The sequence below is a fragment of the Scyliorhinus torazame genome, chromosome 19, assembly GCF_047496885.1.
Source record: "Scyliorhinus torazame isolate Kashiwa2021f chromosome 19, sScyTor2.1, whole genome shotgun sequence".
NCBI lineage: Eukaryota > Metazoa > Chordata > Chondrichthyes > Carcharhiniformes > Scyliorhinidae > Scyliorhinus > Scyliorhinus torazame.
In genome coordinates this window covers 14278078-14294456 of record NC_092725.1, presented here as the reverse complement: position 1 = coordinate 14294456, position 16379 = coordinate 14278078, and the positions used below count along the sequence as shown (strand labels likewise).

General features: G+C 53.3%; 1 long non-coding RNA gene across 1 annotated transcript in view; it reads left to right on the top strand.

The window, feature by feature from the left end:
- The window catches only part of LOC140395859 (uncharacterized), a 124950-nt gene extending 110985 nt beyond the window's left edge, over positions 1-13965 (top strand). The window contains exon 3 of the long non-coding RNA XR_011936338.1: positions 11693-13965. This is a non-coding gene — a long non-coding RNA (uncharacterized lncRNA). The remainder of the gene's footprint in view (positions 1-11692) is intronic.
- Positions 13966-16379: the final 2414 nt, after the last annotated feature.

Below are 16379 nucleotides of genomic sequence, written 5' to 3'. Positions count from 1 at the left end.
TCTGGTCTGGTTAGTCCACACTGGGAGCACTGTGTACAGTTCTGGTCTGGTAAGACCACACTGGGAGCACTGTGTACAGTTCTGGTCTGGTTAGACCACTCTGGGAGCACTGTGTACAGTTCTGGTCTGGTTAGACCACTCTGGCAGCACTGTGTACAGTTCTGGTCTGATTAGACCACTCTGGCAGCACTGTGTACATTTCTCCTCTGGTTAGACCACACTGGGAGCACTGCGTACAGTTCTGGTCTGGTGAGACCACACTGGGAGCACTGTGTACAGTTCTGGTCTGGTTAGACCACTCTGGCAGCACTGTGTACAGTACTGGTCTGGTTAGAGCACTCTGGCAGCACTGTGTACAGTTCAGGTCTGGTTATACCACACTGGGAGCGCTGTGTACAGTACTGGTCCGGTTAGACCACACTGGGAGCACTATGCATAGTTCTGGTCTGGTTAGACCACACTGGGAGCACTGTGTACAGTTCTGGTCTGGTTAGACCACACTGGGAGCGCTGTGTACAGTTCTGGTCTGGTTAGACCACACTGGGAGCACTGTGTACAGTTCTGGTCTGGTTAGACCACACTGGGAGCGCTGTGTGCAGTACTGGTCTGGTTAGACCACACTGGGAGCACTGTGTACATTTCTGGTCTGGTTAGACCACACTGGGAGCGCTGTGTACAGTTCTGGTCTGGTTAGACCACACTGGGAGCACTGTGTACAGTTCTGGTCTTGTTAGACAACACTGGGAGCACTGTGTACAGTACTGGTCTGGTTAGACCACACTGGGAGCGCTGTGTACAGTACTGGTCTGGTTAGACCACACTGGGAGCACTGTGTACAGTTCTGGTCTGATTAGACCACACTGGGAGCGCTGTGTACAGCTCTGTTCTGGTTAGACCACACTGGGAGCGCTGTGTACAGTACTGGTTTGGTTAGACCATACTGGGAGCACTGTGTACAGTTCTGGTCTGGTTTGACCACACTGGGTGCGCTGTGTACAGTTCTGGTCTGGTTAGACCGCACTGGGAGCACTGTGTACAGTTCTGGTCTGGTTAGACCACACTGGGAGCACTGTGTACAGTACTGGTCTGGTTAGACCACACTGGGAGCACTGTGTACAGTACTGGTCTGGTTAGACCACACTGGGAGCACTGTATACAGTTCTGGTCTGGATAGACCACACTGGGAGTGCTGTGTACAGTTCTGGTCTGGTTACACCACATTGGGAGCGCTGTGTACAGTTCTGGCCTGGCGAGACCACACTGGGAGCACTGTGTACAGTTCTGGTCTGGTTAGACCACACTCGCAGCACTGTGTATAGTTCTGGTCTGGTTAGACCACACTGGGAGCACTGTGTACAGTTCTGGTCTGGTTAGTCCACACTGGGAGCACTGTGTACAGTTCTGGTCCGGTAAGACCACACTGGGAGCACTGTGTACAGTTCTGGTCTGGTTAGACCACTCTGGGAGCACTGTGTACAGTTCTGGTCTGGTTAGACCACTCTGGCAGCACTGTGTACAGTTCTGGTCTGGTTAGACGACTCTGGAAGCACTGTGTACATTTCTCCTCTGGTTAGACCACACTGGGAGCACTGTGTACAGTTCTGGTCTGGTGAGACCACACTGGGAGCACTGTGTACAGTTCTGGTCTGGTTAGACCACTCTGGCAGCACTGTGTACAGTACTGGTCTGGTTAGAGCACTCTGGCAGCACTGTGTACAGTTCAGGTCTGGTTATACCACACTGGGAGCGCTGTGTACAGTACTGGTCCGGTTAGACCACACTGGGAGCACTGTGCATAGTTCTGGTCTGGTTAGACCACACTGGGAGCACTGTGTACAGTTCTGGTCTGGTTAGACCACACTGGGAGCGCTGTGTACAGCTCTGGTCTGGTTAGACCACACTGGGAGCACTGTGTACAGTTCTGGTCTGGTTAGACCACACTGGGAGCGCTGTGTGCAGTACTGGTCTGGTTAGACCACACTGGGAGCACTGTGTACATTTCTTGTCTGGTTAGACCACACTGGGAGCGCTGTGTACAGTTCTGGTCTGGTTAGACCACACTGGGAGCACTGTGTACAGTTCTGGTCTTGTTAGACCACACTGGGAGCACTGTGTACAGTACTGGTCTGGTTAGACCACACTGGGAGCACTGTATACAGTTCTGGTCTGGTTAGACCACACTGGGAGTGCTGTGTACAGTTCTGGTCTGGTTACACAACATTGAGAGCGCTGTGTACAGTTCTAGTCTGGTGAGAACACACTGGGAGCACTGTGTACAGTTCTGGTCTGGATAGACCACACTGGGAGTGCTGTGTACAGTTCTGGTCTGGTTAGACCACACTGGGAGCGCTGTGTACAGTACTGGTCCGGTTAGACCACACTGGGAGCGCTGTGTACAGTTCTGGTCTGGTTAGACCACACTGGGAGCACTGTGTACAGTTCTGGTCTGGTTAGACCACAGTGGGAGCGCTGTGTACAATACTGGTCTGATTAGACCACACTGGGAGCACTGTGTACAGTTCTGGTCTGGTTAGATCACACTGGGAGCACTGTGTACAGTTCTGGTCTGGTTAGACCACACTGGGAGCGCTGTGTACAGTACTGGTCTGGTTAGACCACACTGGGAGCACTGTGTACGGTACTGGACTGGTTAGACCACACTGGGAGCACTGTGTAGAGTTCTGGTCCTGTTAGACCACACTGGGAGCACTGTGTACAGTTCTGGTCTTGTTAGACCACACTGGGAGCTCTGTGTACAGTTCTGGTCTGGTTAGACCACACTGGGAGCACTGTGTAGAGTTCTGGTCCGGTTAGACCACCCTGGGAGCACTGTGTACAGTTCTGGTCTGGTTAGACCACACTGGGAGCGCTGTGTACAGTTCTGGTCTGGTTAGACCACACTGTGAGCACTGTGTACAGTACTGGTCTGGTTAGACCACACTGGGAGCGCTTGGACAGTACTGGTCTGGTTAGACCACACTGGGAGCGCTGAGTACAGTTCTGGTCTGGTTAGACCACACTGGGAGCTCTGTGTACAGTTCTGGTCTGGTTATTCCCACTGGGAGCACTGTGTACAGTTCTGGTCTGGTTAGACCACACTGGGAGCACTGTGTACAGTTCTAATCTGGTTAGACCACACGGGGAGCACTGTGTACTGTACTGGTCTGGTTAGACCACACTGGGAGCTCTGTGTACAGTTCTGGTCTGGTTAGACCACACTGGGAGCACTGTGTACAGCTCTGGTCTGGTTAGACCACACTGGGAGCGCTGTGTACATTTCTCCTCTGGTTAGACCACACTGGCAGCACTGTGTACAGTACTGGTCTGGTTAGACCACACTGGGAGCACTGTATACAGTTCTGGTCTGGATAGACCACACTGGGAGTGCTGTGTACAGTTCTGGTCTGGTTACACCACATTGGGCGCGCTGTGTACAGTTCTGGCCTGGTGAGACCACACTGGGAGCACTGTGTACAGTTCTGGTCTGGTTAGACCACACTCGCAGCACTGTGTATGGTTCTGGTCTGGTTAGACCACACTGGGAGAACTGTGTACAGTTGTGGTCTGGTTAGTCCACACTGGGAGCACTGTGTACAGTTCTGGTCTGGTAAGACCACACTGGGAGCACTGTGTACAGTTCTGGTCTGGTTAGACCACTCTGGGAGCACTGTGTACAGTTCTGGTCTGGTTAGACCACTCTGGCAGCACTGTGTACAGTTCTGGTCTGGTTAGACCACTCTGGCAGCACTGTGTACATTTCTCCTCTGGTTAGACCACACTGGGAGCACTGTGTACAGTTCTGGTCTGGTGAGACCACACTGGGAGCACTGTGTACAGTTCTGGTCTGGTTAGACCACTCTGGCAGCACTGTGTACAGTACTGGTCTGGTTAGAGCACTCTGGCAGCACTGTGTACAGTTCAGGTCTGGTTATACCACACTGGGAGCGCTGTGTACAGTACTGGTCCGGTTAGACCACACTGGGAGCACTGTGCATAGTTCTGGTCTGGTTAGACCACACTGGGAGCACTGTGTACAGTTCTGGTCTGGTTAGACCACACTGGGAGCACTGTGTACAGTTCTGGTCTGGTTAGACCACACTGGGAGCGCTGTGTGCAGTACTGGTCTGGTTAGACCACACTGGGAGCACTGTGTACATTTCTGGTCTGGTTAGACCACACTGGGAGCGCTGTGTACAGTTCTGGTCTGGTTAGACCACACTGGGAGCACTGTGTACAGTTCTGGTCTTGTTAGACCACACTGGGAGCACTGTGTACAGTACTGGTCTGGTTAGACCACACTGGGAGCGCTGTGTACAGTACTGGTCTGGTTAGACCACACTGGGAGCACTGTGTACAGTTCTGGTCTGATTAGACCACACTGGGAGGACTGTGTACAGTTCTGGTCTGGTTAGCCCACAGTGGGAGCGCTGTGTACAGTTCTGGTCTGGTTAGACCACACGGGGAGCACTGTGTACAGTACTGGTCTGGTTAGACCACACTGGGAGCACTGTGTACAGTACTGGTCTAGTTAGACCACACTGGGAGCACTGTATACAGTTCTGGTCTGGTTAGACCACACTGGGAGTGCTGTGTACAGTTCTGGTCTGGTTACACAACATTGAGAGCGCTGTGTACAGTTCTAGTCTGGTGAGAACACACTGGGAGCACTGTGTACAGTTCTGGTCTGGATAGACCACACTGGGAGTGCTGTGTACAGTTCTGGTCTGGTTAGACCACACTGGGAGCGCTGTGTACAGTACTGGTCCGGTTAGACCACACTGGGAGCGCTGTGTACAGTTCTGGTCTGGTTAGACCACACTGGGAGCACTGTGTACAGTTCTGGTCTGGTTAGACCACAGTGGGAGCGCTGTGTACAATACTGGTCTGATTAGACCACACTGGGAGCACTGTGTACAGTTCTGGTCTGGTTAGATCACACTGGGAGCACTGTGTACAGTTCTGGTCTGGTTAGACCACACTGGGAGCGCTGTGTACAGTACTGGTCTGGTTAGACCACACTGGGAGCACTGTGTACGGTACTGGTCTGGTTAGACCACACTGGGAGCACTGTGTAGAGTTCTGGTCCTGTTAGACCACACTGGGAGCACTGTGTACAGTTCTGGTCTGGTTAGACCACACTGGGAGCTCTGTGTACAGTTCTGGTCTGGTTAGACCACACTGGGAGCACTGTGTAGAGTTCTGGTCCGGTTAGACCACCCTGGGAGCACTGTGTACAGTTCTGGTCTGGTTAGACCACACTGGGAGCGCTGTGTACAGTTCTGGTCTGGTTAGACCACACTGGGAGCGCTGTGTACAGTACTGGTCTGGTTAGACCACACTGGGAGCACTGAGTACAGTTCTGGTCTGGTTAGACCACACTGGGAGCTCTGTGTACAGTTCTGGTCTGGTTATTCCCACTGGGAGCACTGTGTACAGTTCTGGTCTGGTTAGACCACACTGGGAGCACTGTGTACAGTTCTAATCTGGTTAGACCACACGGGGAGCACTGTGCACTGTACTGGTCTGGTTAGACCACACTGGGAGCTCTGTGTACAGTTCTGGTCTGGTTAGACCACACTGGGAGCACTGTGTACAGCTCTGGTCTGGTTAGACCACACTGGGAGCGCTGTGTACATTTCTCCTCTGGTTAGACCACACTGGCAGCACTGTGTACAGTTCTGGTTTGGTTAGGCCACACTGGGAGCGCTGTGTACAGTTCTGGTCTGGTTAGACCACACTGGGAGCACTGTGTACAGTTCGGGTCTGGTTAGACCACACTGGGAGGGCTGTGTACAGTACTGGTCTGGTTAGACCACACTGGGAGCACTGTGTACAGTTCTGCTCTGGTTAGGCCACACTGGGAGCGCTGTGTACAGTTCTGGTCTGGTTAAACCACACTGGGAGCACTGTGTACAGTTCTGGTCTGGTTAGACCACTCTGGGAGCACTGTGTACAGTTCTGGTCTGGTTAGACCGCATTTGGAGCACTGTGTACAGTTCTGGTCTGGTTAGACCACACTGGGAGCGCTATGTACAGTACTGGTCTGGTTAGACCACACTGGGAGCGCTGTGTACAGTTCTGGTCTGGTTAGACCACACTGGGAGCACTCTGTACAGTTCTGGTCTGGTTAGACCACACTGGGAGCACTGTGTACAGTTCTGTTCTGGTTAGACCACACTGGGAGCACTGTGTACAATACTGGTCTGGTTAGACAATACTGGGAGCACTGTGTACAGTTCTGGTCTGGTTTGACCACACTGGGTGCGCTGTGTACAGTTCTGGTCTGGTTAGACCGCACTGGGAGCACTGTGTAGAGTTCTGGTCTGGTTAGACCACACTGGGAGCACTGTGTACAGTACTGGTCTGGTTAGACCACACTGGGAGCACTGTGTACAGTACTGGTCTGGTTAGACCACACTAGGAGCACTGTATACAGTTCTGGTCTGGATAGACCACACTGGGAGTGCTGTGTACAGTTCTGGTCTGGTTACACCACATTGGGAGCGCTGTGTACAGTTCTGGTCTGGTGAGACCACACTGGGAGCACTGTGTACAGTTCTGGTCTGGTTAGACCACACTGGCAGCACTGTGTACAGTTCTGGTCTGGTTAGACCACACTTGGAGCACTGTGTATAGTTGTGGTCTGGTTAGTCCACACTGGGAGCACTGTGCACAGTTCTGGTCTGGTAAGACCACACTGGGAGCACTGTGTACAGTACTGGTCCGGTTAGACCACACTGGGAGCACTGTGTACAGTTCTGGTCTGGTTAGACCACACTGGGAGCACTGTGTACAGTACTGGTCTGGTTAGACCACACTGGCAGCGCTGTGGACAGTACTGGTCTGGTTAGACCACACTGGGAGCGCTGAGTACAGTTCTGGTCTGGTTAGACCACACTGGGAGCACTGTGTACAATACTGGTCTGGTTAGACAATACTGGGAGCACTGTGTACAGTTCTGGTCTGGTTTGACCACACTGGGTGCGCTGTGTACAGTTCTGGTCTGGTTAGACCGCACTGGGAGCACTGTGTAGAGTTCTGGTCTGGTTAGACCACACTGGGAGCACTGTGTACAGTACTGGTCTGGTTAGACCACACTGGGAGCACTGTGTACAGTACTGGTCTGGTTAGACCACACTAGGAGCACTGTATACAGTTCTGGTCTGGATAGACCACACTGGGAGTGCTGTGTACAGTTCTGGTCTGGTTACACCACATTGGGAGCGCTGTGTACAGTTCTGGTCTGGTGAGACCACACTGGGAGCACTGTGTACAGTTCTGGTCTGGTTAGACCACACTGGCAGCACTGTGTACAGTTCTGGTCTGGTTAGACCACACTGGGAGCACTGTGTATAGTTGTGGTCTGGTTAGTCCACACTGGGAGCACTGTGTACAGTTCTGGTCTGGTAAGACCACACTGGGAGCACTGTGTACAGTTCTGGTCTGGTTAGACCACACTGGGTGCACTGTGTACAGTTCTGGTCTGGTTAGACCACTCTGGCAGCACTGTGTACGGTACTGGTCTGGTTAGACCACACTGAGAGCACTGTGTACAGTTCTGGTCTGGTTAGACCACTCTGGCAGCACTGTGTACGGTACTGGTCTGGTTAGACCACACTGGGAGCACTGTGTACAGTTCAGGTCTGGTTATACCACACTGGGAGTGCTGTGCACAGTACTGGTCCGGTTAGACCACACTGGGAGCACTGTGCACAGTTCTGGTCTGGTTAGACCACACTGGGAGCACTGTGTACAGTACTGGTCCGGTTAGACCACACTGGGAGCACTGTGTACAGTTCTGGTCTGGTTAGACCACACTGGGAGCACTGTGTACAGTACTGGTCTGGTTAGACCACACTGGCAGCGCTGTGGACAGTACTGGTCTGGTTAGACCACACTGGGAGCGCTGAGTACAGTTCTGGTCTGGTTAGACCACACTGGGAGCTCTGTGTACAGTTCTGATCTGGTTATTCCCACTGGGAGCACTGTGTACAGTTCTCGTCTGGTTAGACCAAACTGGGAGCACTGTGTACAGTTCTAACCTGGTTAGACCACACGGGGAGCACTGTGTACAGTTCTGTTCTGGTTAGACCACACTGGGAGCGCTGTGTACAGTACTGGTCTGGTTAGACCATACTGGGAGCGCTGTGTACAGTTCTGTTCTGGTTAGACCACACTGGGAGCGCTGTGTACAGTACTGGTCTGGTTAGACCCCACTGGGAGCGCTGTGTACAGTTCTGGTCTGGTTAGACCACACTGGGAGCACTGTGTACAGTACTGGTCTGGTTAGACCACACTGGGAGCACTGTGTACAGTACTGGTCTGGTTAGACCACACTGGGAGCACTGTATACAGTTCTGGTCTGGATAGACCACACTGGGAGTTATGTGTACAGTTCTGGTCTGTTTACACCACATTGGGAGCGCTGTGTACAGTTCTGGTCTGGTGAGACCACACTGGGAGCACTGTGTACAGTTCTTGTCTGGTTAGACCACACTGGCAGCACTGTGTACAGTTCTGGTCTGGTTAGACCACACTGGCAGCACTGTGTATAGTTGTGGTCTGGTTAAACCTCACTGGGAGCACTGTGTACAGTTCTGGTCTGGTTAGACCACACTGGGAGCACTGTGTATAGTTCTGGTCTGGTTAGACCACACTGGGAGCACTGTATACAGTGCTGGTCTGCTTAGACCACACTGGGAGCACTGTGTACAGTTCTGGCCTGGTTAGACCATACTGGGAGGACTGTGTACAGTTCTGGTCTGGTTAGACCACACTGGGAGCACTGTGTACAGTTCTGGTCTGCTTAGACCACACTGGGAGGACTCTGTACAGTTCTGGTCTGGTAAGACCACACTGGGAGCCCTGTGTACAGTTCTGGTCTGGTTAGACCACACTGGGAGCACTGTGTACAGTTCTAGGCCAGTTAGACCTCACTGGGAGCACTGTGTACAGTTCTGGTCTGGTTAGACCACACTGGGAACACTGTGTATAGTTCTGGCCTGGTTAGACCACACTGGGAGGACTCTGTACAGTTCTGGTCTGGTTAGACCACACTGGGAGCACTGTGTACAGTTCTGGTCTGGTTAGACCATACTGGGAGCACTGTGTACAGTTCTGGTCTGGTTAGACCACACTGGGAGCATTGTGTACAGTTCTGGTCTGGTTAGACCACACGGGGAGTGCTGTGTACAGTTCTGGTCTGGTTAAACCACACTGGGAGCACTGTGTACAGTTCTGGTCTGGTTAGACCACACTGGGAGCACTGTGTACAGTTCTGGTCTGGTTAGACCACACTGGGAGCACTGTGTACAATTCTGGTCTGGTTAGACCACACTGGGAGTGCTGTGTACAGTTCTGGTCTGGTTAGACCACACTGGGAGCACTGTGTACAGTTCTGGTCTGGTTAGACCACACTGGGAGCGCTGTGTACAGTTCTGGTCTGGTTAGACCACACTGGGAGCACTGTGTACAGTTCAGGTCCGGTTAGACCACTCTCGGAGGGCTGTTTTGAGCTCTGGACAATTTAGGAGGCATGGTGGGATATTGTCTCGCGTTGCTCGTCTCTGACGCAGAGCTCTGGGTTTGAGTCTCTGTCTGTCGGACCTTCCTAGGACGTTGTGTTGATAATGTGGTCAGTCAGCTTCAGAACCAACTTGGAAATTGTTTCAACCCTCAATGGCAGGCGGGACGAGCGAGAGAGATTCCTCGTCAGCCGCGTGATGGAAACAACATTCGAGCCTCTACTCTCACTCTTCCTCGCTCCAGCCTACAATGTGCGTTTACACGTCTGTGTGACCGCTGCCCTGGAGTCTTCGGTGTCAAGATTGGTTCAGAAGGTGAATGGGCAGCGTGAATCTGACTGGGGCCAGTTCAGGGTCCGACTCCTCTCTCTGCTGGGGTGATTTCTGGGCCTATCTCCCTGCCTGACCCCGTGGCCGACATTGCATCACTGTGGTGATGAACACGGGTTTTGAACTGAGGAGGTTAAAGAAAGCGATCGCGGACTGACTGAGCGTCCCGCTCTGTATTCAAATCAAATCCCAGCGATTAAACCCATCCCGAATCTGACCATCCACAGGGTGAATTCCAGTCCCTTTCCTTCAAAGGCTTAGCCACAGATTGTCCTCCGACCTCAAAGGGTTGTCCTTTGACCCTAATCTATCCCAAAATGGCGTCCTACTCCAGGAACCCCTCAGCAATGCCCACAACAGACCTGTTAATGATAATCTTTATTGGTGACGCAAGTTGCCTTACATTAGCACTGCAATGACGTTACTGTGAAAATCCCCTAGTCGCCACATTCCGGCGCCTGTTCAGGTACACAGAGGGAGAATCCAGAATGTCCAACTCACCTAACAGCGCGTCTTTCGGGACTTGTGGGAGGAAACCGGAGCTCCCGGAGGAAACCCCACGCAGACACGGGGAGAACGTGCAGACTCCGCGCAGACAGGGACCCAAGCCGGGGATCGAACCCCGATCCCGGACGCTGTGAAGCAACAGTGCTAACCACTGTGCTACTTTGCCGCCCAACATGCGCCGCCCAAAAACGGCGCAAATCAGTCCGGCAGTGCGCCGCCCCAAAGGTGCGGAATCCTCCGCATCTTGGGGGGCCGAGCCCTAACCTTGAGGGGCTAGGCCCGCGCCGGACTAATTTACGCCCCGCCAGCTGGCGCGGAAATGACATTGCCGGGCGGCGCATGCACGGGAGCGTTAGCGGCCGCTCACGGCATCCCCGCGCATGCGCAGTGGAGGGGGTCTCTTCCGCCTCCGCCATGGTGGAGACCGTGGCGAAGGCGGAAGGAAAAGAGTGCCCACACGGCACAGGCCCGCCCGCGGATCGGCGGGCCCCGATCGCGGGCCAGGCCACCGTGGGGGCACCCCCCCGGGGCCAGATCGCCCCGCGCCCCCCCAGGACCCCGGAGCCCGCCCGCGCCGCCTTATCCCGCCGGTAATAGAGGTGGTTTAATCCACACCGGCGGGACAGGCGTTCCAGCAGCGGGACTTCGGCCCATCGCGGGCTGGAGAATCGCCGGGGGGGGGGGGGTGGGGGGCCGCCAACCGGCGCGGCGCGATTCCCGCCCCCGCCGAATCTCCGGTGCCGGAGAATTCGGCAACCAGCGGGGGCGGGACTCACGCCAGCCCCTGGCGATTCTCAAACCCGGCGGGGGGGTCGGAGAATCCCGCCCCCTTTTCCACTTCATGGATCCCGGTTGCACGTTGACTGGCCTCGATGCTGCCACGTGGCGGCCTGCATCACCGACGGTTCTGGTCTCCGGCCTGGTTTCAACTAGCATCAGTTTCCCTAGAAACCAGACGTTGCATTTTCTGATCCAGTCCCATTCCGGTGCGCAGGAAATGTCAGGCAGGGCAGGGCTCGAACTAGTCCAAGCTTTGAAGCAGGCGACAGCTCATTAGACAGGACGCCCCACATGACAATTGTTCCCCACCTCCTACCCCCCTCCCCCCCCGACTTTCCCCACGAACAGTGGATCCCCTCACAATCTACTCAGCCAAAGCTCTCCAGGTTCGACAATTCTAAAGATTGGCCTCCCTGCATTGGACAGGTTTATCCAACCTGACCCCCGGGGAGCGCGAGCAGCAGTTTACACTCCATAAACAGGGGAGACCAGAGGGACAATTGAAAAGACAGCCGAACGGGCCTCAACACCTCTCCTCTTGATCTTTGCAGGATCTTGGACCAGTGGTGGAGACTTCATAATACCAGCAGCTACCCAGCAGGTCCCCTTCCCATTGGGCACAGGGCAGATGACAACATGATCCCCTTCTTTCCCTTAGTCAAAAACCGCGATCTGTTTGGAGCGACTCCGCCGCTTGGATATCGCTATGAGGGAAACGAATGAGCGATGGTCCTGCTCCCACACACTTTAGAGTGAGGAGACAACGCTGGAGGACGCACTCAATAACTGCATCAACTCGCTGCCTCTTAATCTCTCCCCTCTTTCTCCAGAACACAACTGCAAGATGTGTTTCAGATGCCTGAAGGCCCTGAAACAGACAGAACTTAGATTTTCAATTTGGACAGTGTAGAGGGAGCTTTGCTCTGTATCTAACCCCGTGCTGTACCTGTCCTGGGAGTGTTTGATGGGGACAGTGTAGAGGGAGCTTTACTCTGTATCTAACCCCGTGCTGTACCTGTCCTGGGAGTGTTTGATGGGGACAGTGTAGAGGGAGCTTTACTCTGTATCTAACCCCGTGCTGTACCCGTCCTGCGAGTGTTTGATGGGGACAGTGTAGAGGGAGCTTTACTCTGTATCTAACCCCGTGCTGTACCTGTCCTGGGAGTGTTTGATGGGGACAGTGTAGAGGGAGCTTTACTCTGTATCTAACCCCGTGCTGTACCTGTCCTGGGAGTGTTTGATGGGGACAGTGTAGAGGGAGCTTTACCCTGTATCTAACCCCGTGCTGTACCTGTCCTGGGAGTGTTTGATGGGGACAGTGTAGAGGGAGCTTTACTCTGTATCTAACCCCGTGCTGTACCCGTCCTGGGAGTGTTTGATGGGGACAGTGTAGAGGGAGCTTTACTCTGTATCTAACCCCGTGCTGTACCTGTCCTGGGAGTGTTTGATGGGGACAGTGTAGAGGGAGCTTTACTCTGTATCTAACCCCGTGCTGTACCTGTCCTGGGAGTGTTTGATGGGGACAGTGTAGAGGGAGCTTTACTCTGTTTCTAACCCCGTGCTGTACCTGTCCTGGGAGTGTTTGATGGGGACAGTGTAGAGGGAGCTTTACTCTGTATCTAACCCCGTGCTGTACCTGTCCTGGGAGTGTTTGATGGGGACAGTGTAGAGGGAGCTTTACTCTGTATCTAACCCCGTGCTGTACCTGTCCTGGGAGTGTTTGATGTGGACAGTGTAGAGGGAGCTTTACTCTGTTTCTAACCCCGTGCTGTACCTGTCCTGGGAGTGTTTGCTGGGGACAGTGTAGAGGGAGCTTTACTCTGTATCTAACCCCGTGCTGTACCTGTCCTGGGAGTGTTTGATGGGGACAGTGTAGAGGGAGCTTTACTCTGTATCTAACCCCGTGCGGTACCTGTCCTGGGAGTGTTTGATGGGGACAGTGTAGAGGGAGCTTTACTTTGTTTCTAACCCCGTGCTGTACCTGTCCTGGGAGTGTTTGCTGGGGACAGTGTAGAGGGAGCTTTACTCTGTATCTAACCCCGTGCTGTACCTGTCCTGGGAGTGTTTGATGGGGACAGTGTAGAGGGGGCTTTACTCTGTATCTAACCCGTGCTGCACCTGTCCTGGGAGTGTTTGATGGGGACAGTGTAGAGGGAGCTTTACTCTGTATCTAACCCCGTGCGGTACCTGTCCTGGGAGTGTTTGATGGGGACAGTGTAGAGGGAGCTTTACTCTGTATTTAACTCCGTGCTGTACATGTCCTGGGAGTGTTTGATGGGGACAGTGTAGAGGGAGCTTTACCCTGTATCTAACCCCGTGCTGTACCTGTCCTGGGAGTGTTTGATGGGGACAGTGTAGAGGGAGTTTTACTCTGTATCTAACCCCGTGCTGTACCTGTCCTGGGAGTGTTTGATGGGGACAGTGTAGAGGGAGCTTTACTCTGTATCTAACCCTGTCTGTACCTGTCCTGGGAGTGTTTGATGGGGACAGTGTAGAGGGAGCTTTACTCTGTATCTAACCCCGTGCTGTACCTGTCCTGGGAGTGTTTGATGGGGACAGTGTAGAGGGAGCTTTACTCTGTATCTAACCCCGTGCTGTACCTGTCCTGGGAGTGTTTGATGGGGACAGTGTAGAGGGAGCTTTACTCTGTATCTAACCCCGTGCTGTACCTGTCCTGGCAGTGTTTGATGGGGACAGTGTAGAAGGAGCTTTACCCTGTATCTAACCCCGTGCTGTACCCGTCCTGGGAGTGTTTGATGGGGACAGTGTAGAGGGAGCTTTACTCTGTTTCTAACCCCGTGCTGTACCTGTCATGGGAGTGTTTGATGGGGACAGTGTAGAGGGAGCTTTACTCTGTATTTAACTCCGTGCTGTACATGTCCTGGGAGTGTTTGATGGGGACAGTGTAGAGGGAGCTTTACCCTGTATCTAACCCCGTGCTGTACCTGTCCTGGGAGTGTTTGATGGGGACAGTGTAGAGGGAGCTTTACTCTGTATCTAACCCCGTGCTGTACCTGTCCTGGGAGTGTTTGATGGGGATACTGTAGAGGGAGCTTTACTCTGTATCTATCTCCGTGCTGTACCTGTCCTGGGAGTGTTTGATGAGACAGTGTAGAGGGAGCTTTACTCTGTATCTATCCCCGTGCTGCACCTGTCCTGGGAGTGTTTGATGGGGACAGTGTAGTGGGAGCTTTACTCTGTTTCTAACCCCGTGCTGTACCTGTCCTGGGAGTGTTTGATGGGGACAGTGTAGAGGGAGCTTTACTCTGTATCTATCCCCGTGCTGTACCTGTCCTGGGAGTGTTTGATGGGGACAGTGTAGAGGGAGCTTTACTCTGCATCTAACGCCGTGCTGTACCTGACTTGGCAGTGTTTGATGGGGACAGTGTAGAGGGAGCTTTACTCTGTATATAACCCCGTGCTGTACCTGTCCTGGGAGTGTTTGATGGGGACAGTGTAGAGGGGGCTTTACTCTGTATCTAGCCCAGTGCTGTACCTGTCCTGGGAGTGTGTGACGGGACAGTGTAGAGGGAGCTTTACTCTGTAACTAACCCCGTGATGTACCGGTCCTGGGAGTGTTTGATGGGGACAGTGTAGAGGGAGCTTTACTCTGTATCTAACCCCGTGCTGTACCTGTCCTGGGAGTGTTTGATGGGGACAGTGTAGAGGGAGCTTTACTCTGTATCTAACCCCGTGCTGTACCTGTCCTGAATGTGTCTGTATCCATCACTCAAGTTACAATAAAGAAATGCCTGAGGATTATCAAAGCAAATGTAACATTCTGATCTTGGTTTTGCTTCATTTGAGTTCACCAATTAATCTAAACCAGCAAACTGAGGGACAAATTAAATGCAGCGCACAAGGGGGACGTCCAGTGATGTGCTGAGCAGACCCTCATCTGGTGGGTCTCCTCCCAACCCGAATCAAAAAGGCACGTTTGGGCCCGAACAATCGGCGGCGAAGTAATCCCAATGGAAGAAAGCGGACCACTGCAGAAAATCCCAACCAATGGGAGCTCGAGGGGCCGGAGGGAAGGCTGAGGTGGCGGAAAGGCCCCTGTCCATCGAGCGGACGAACCGGCGGACCCACGAGGTGAGGTAGGCCCTGGCCGACCAAGAGAGAGGGAGACCATCGGCCTGAGCATCAGCCTCTCCCGGGTGGAAGACCTTCCTCAAGAAGGAGCTGGCCGCCATGAAGGAGGCGATGAGAATTGAGATCCAGGTGGCTGTCACGATATGCGGACACACACATAATGATATACAGACAGGCGGCTAATGGACACAGAGAACAGGACATGACCAATGAGCAGGCAGCACACACAGGGGTGGGATCTGACTGTAAAAGACTCGAGGCACTCACATTCCACCTCTTTCCACTGATGAACATCTACAGAGTGAGTCAGGGTGTATGTACAGTATCACACCTCCAGCACGTGGCTAAGAGCTAGTCTGGTTCAGTCAGACAGAGTAACCACACTCAGGTTAGCAGAGAGTCGAACTCATAGAGAACTGTGCTAACTGTGCTACTGGTTTAATAAACCTGATTGAACTAACTTCAAGGTCTGGAGTATCTTTCTGATCTCAGCTGCATCCAGTTGCAGCCAGTGTTAGACCAGTGTACCTAACACGACATGATACCAGGAGACTACTGATTTAAGGTGGCTTACCTCAGTCCGTTCCGTGACGACCAGCGAGTGTATCCCGGCACCATGGAGAAGATTCAGGCTCCTCACCATCTCAGGACCTCCGGCAATCTCAGTGCCAACTGGCGGACATTCAAGCAAAAGATTCTGCTGTACGTCGTAGCCTCAGACCTCGAGGGTGCGTCTGATGCGAGGAAGATCGCGCTTCTCCTCTCGACAGCGGGGGATCAAGCCATCCAACTCTTCAACTCGTTTCACTTCACCGAAGGCCAGGACAAGACAAAGTTTCAGACCATCCTGGACAAGTTTGACAGTCGCTGTGAAGTGGACATCAATTAAATCTTCGAGCGCTATATATTCCAACAACGTCTACAAGGGAAAGATGAATCTTTCAATGTCTTCTTAACTAACCTCCGCCTGCTAGCGCAGCCATGCAACTTTGGTGATAGTGCTGACTCCATGATCAGAGACCAAATTGTGTTTGGAGTTCACTCTGATCCTCTGAGAGAGCAGTTCTTAAAAATCAAGCACATGACCCTGCCAGTCGCGATTGAAACATGCACAGTGCCTGAGCACGCCAAGAATCGCTATTCCCA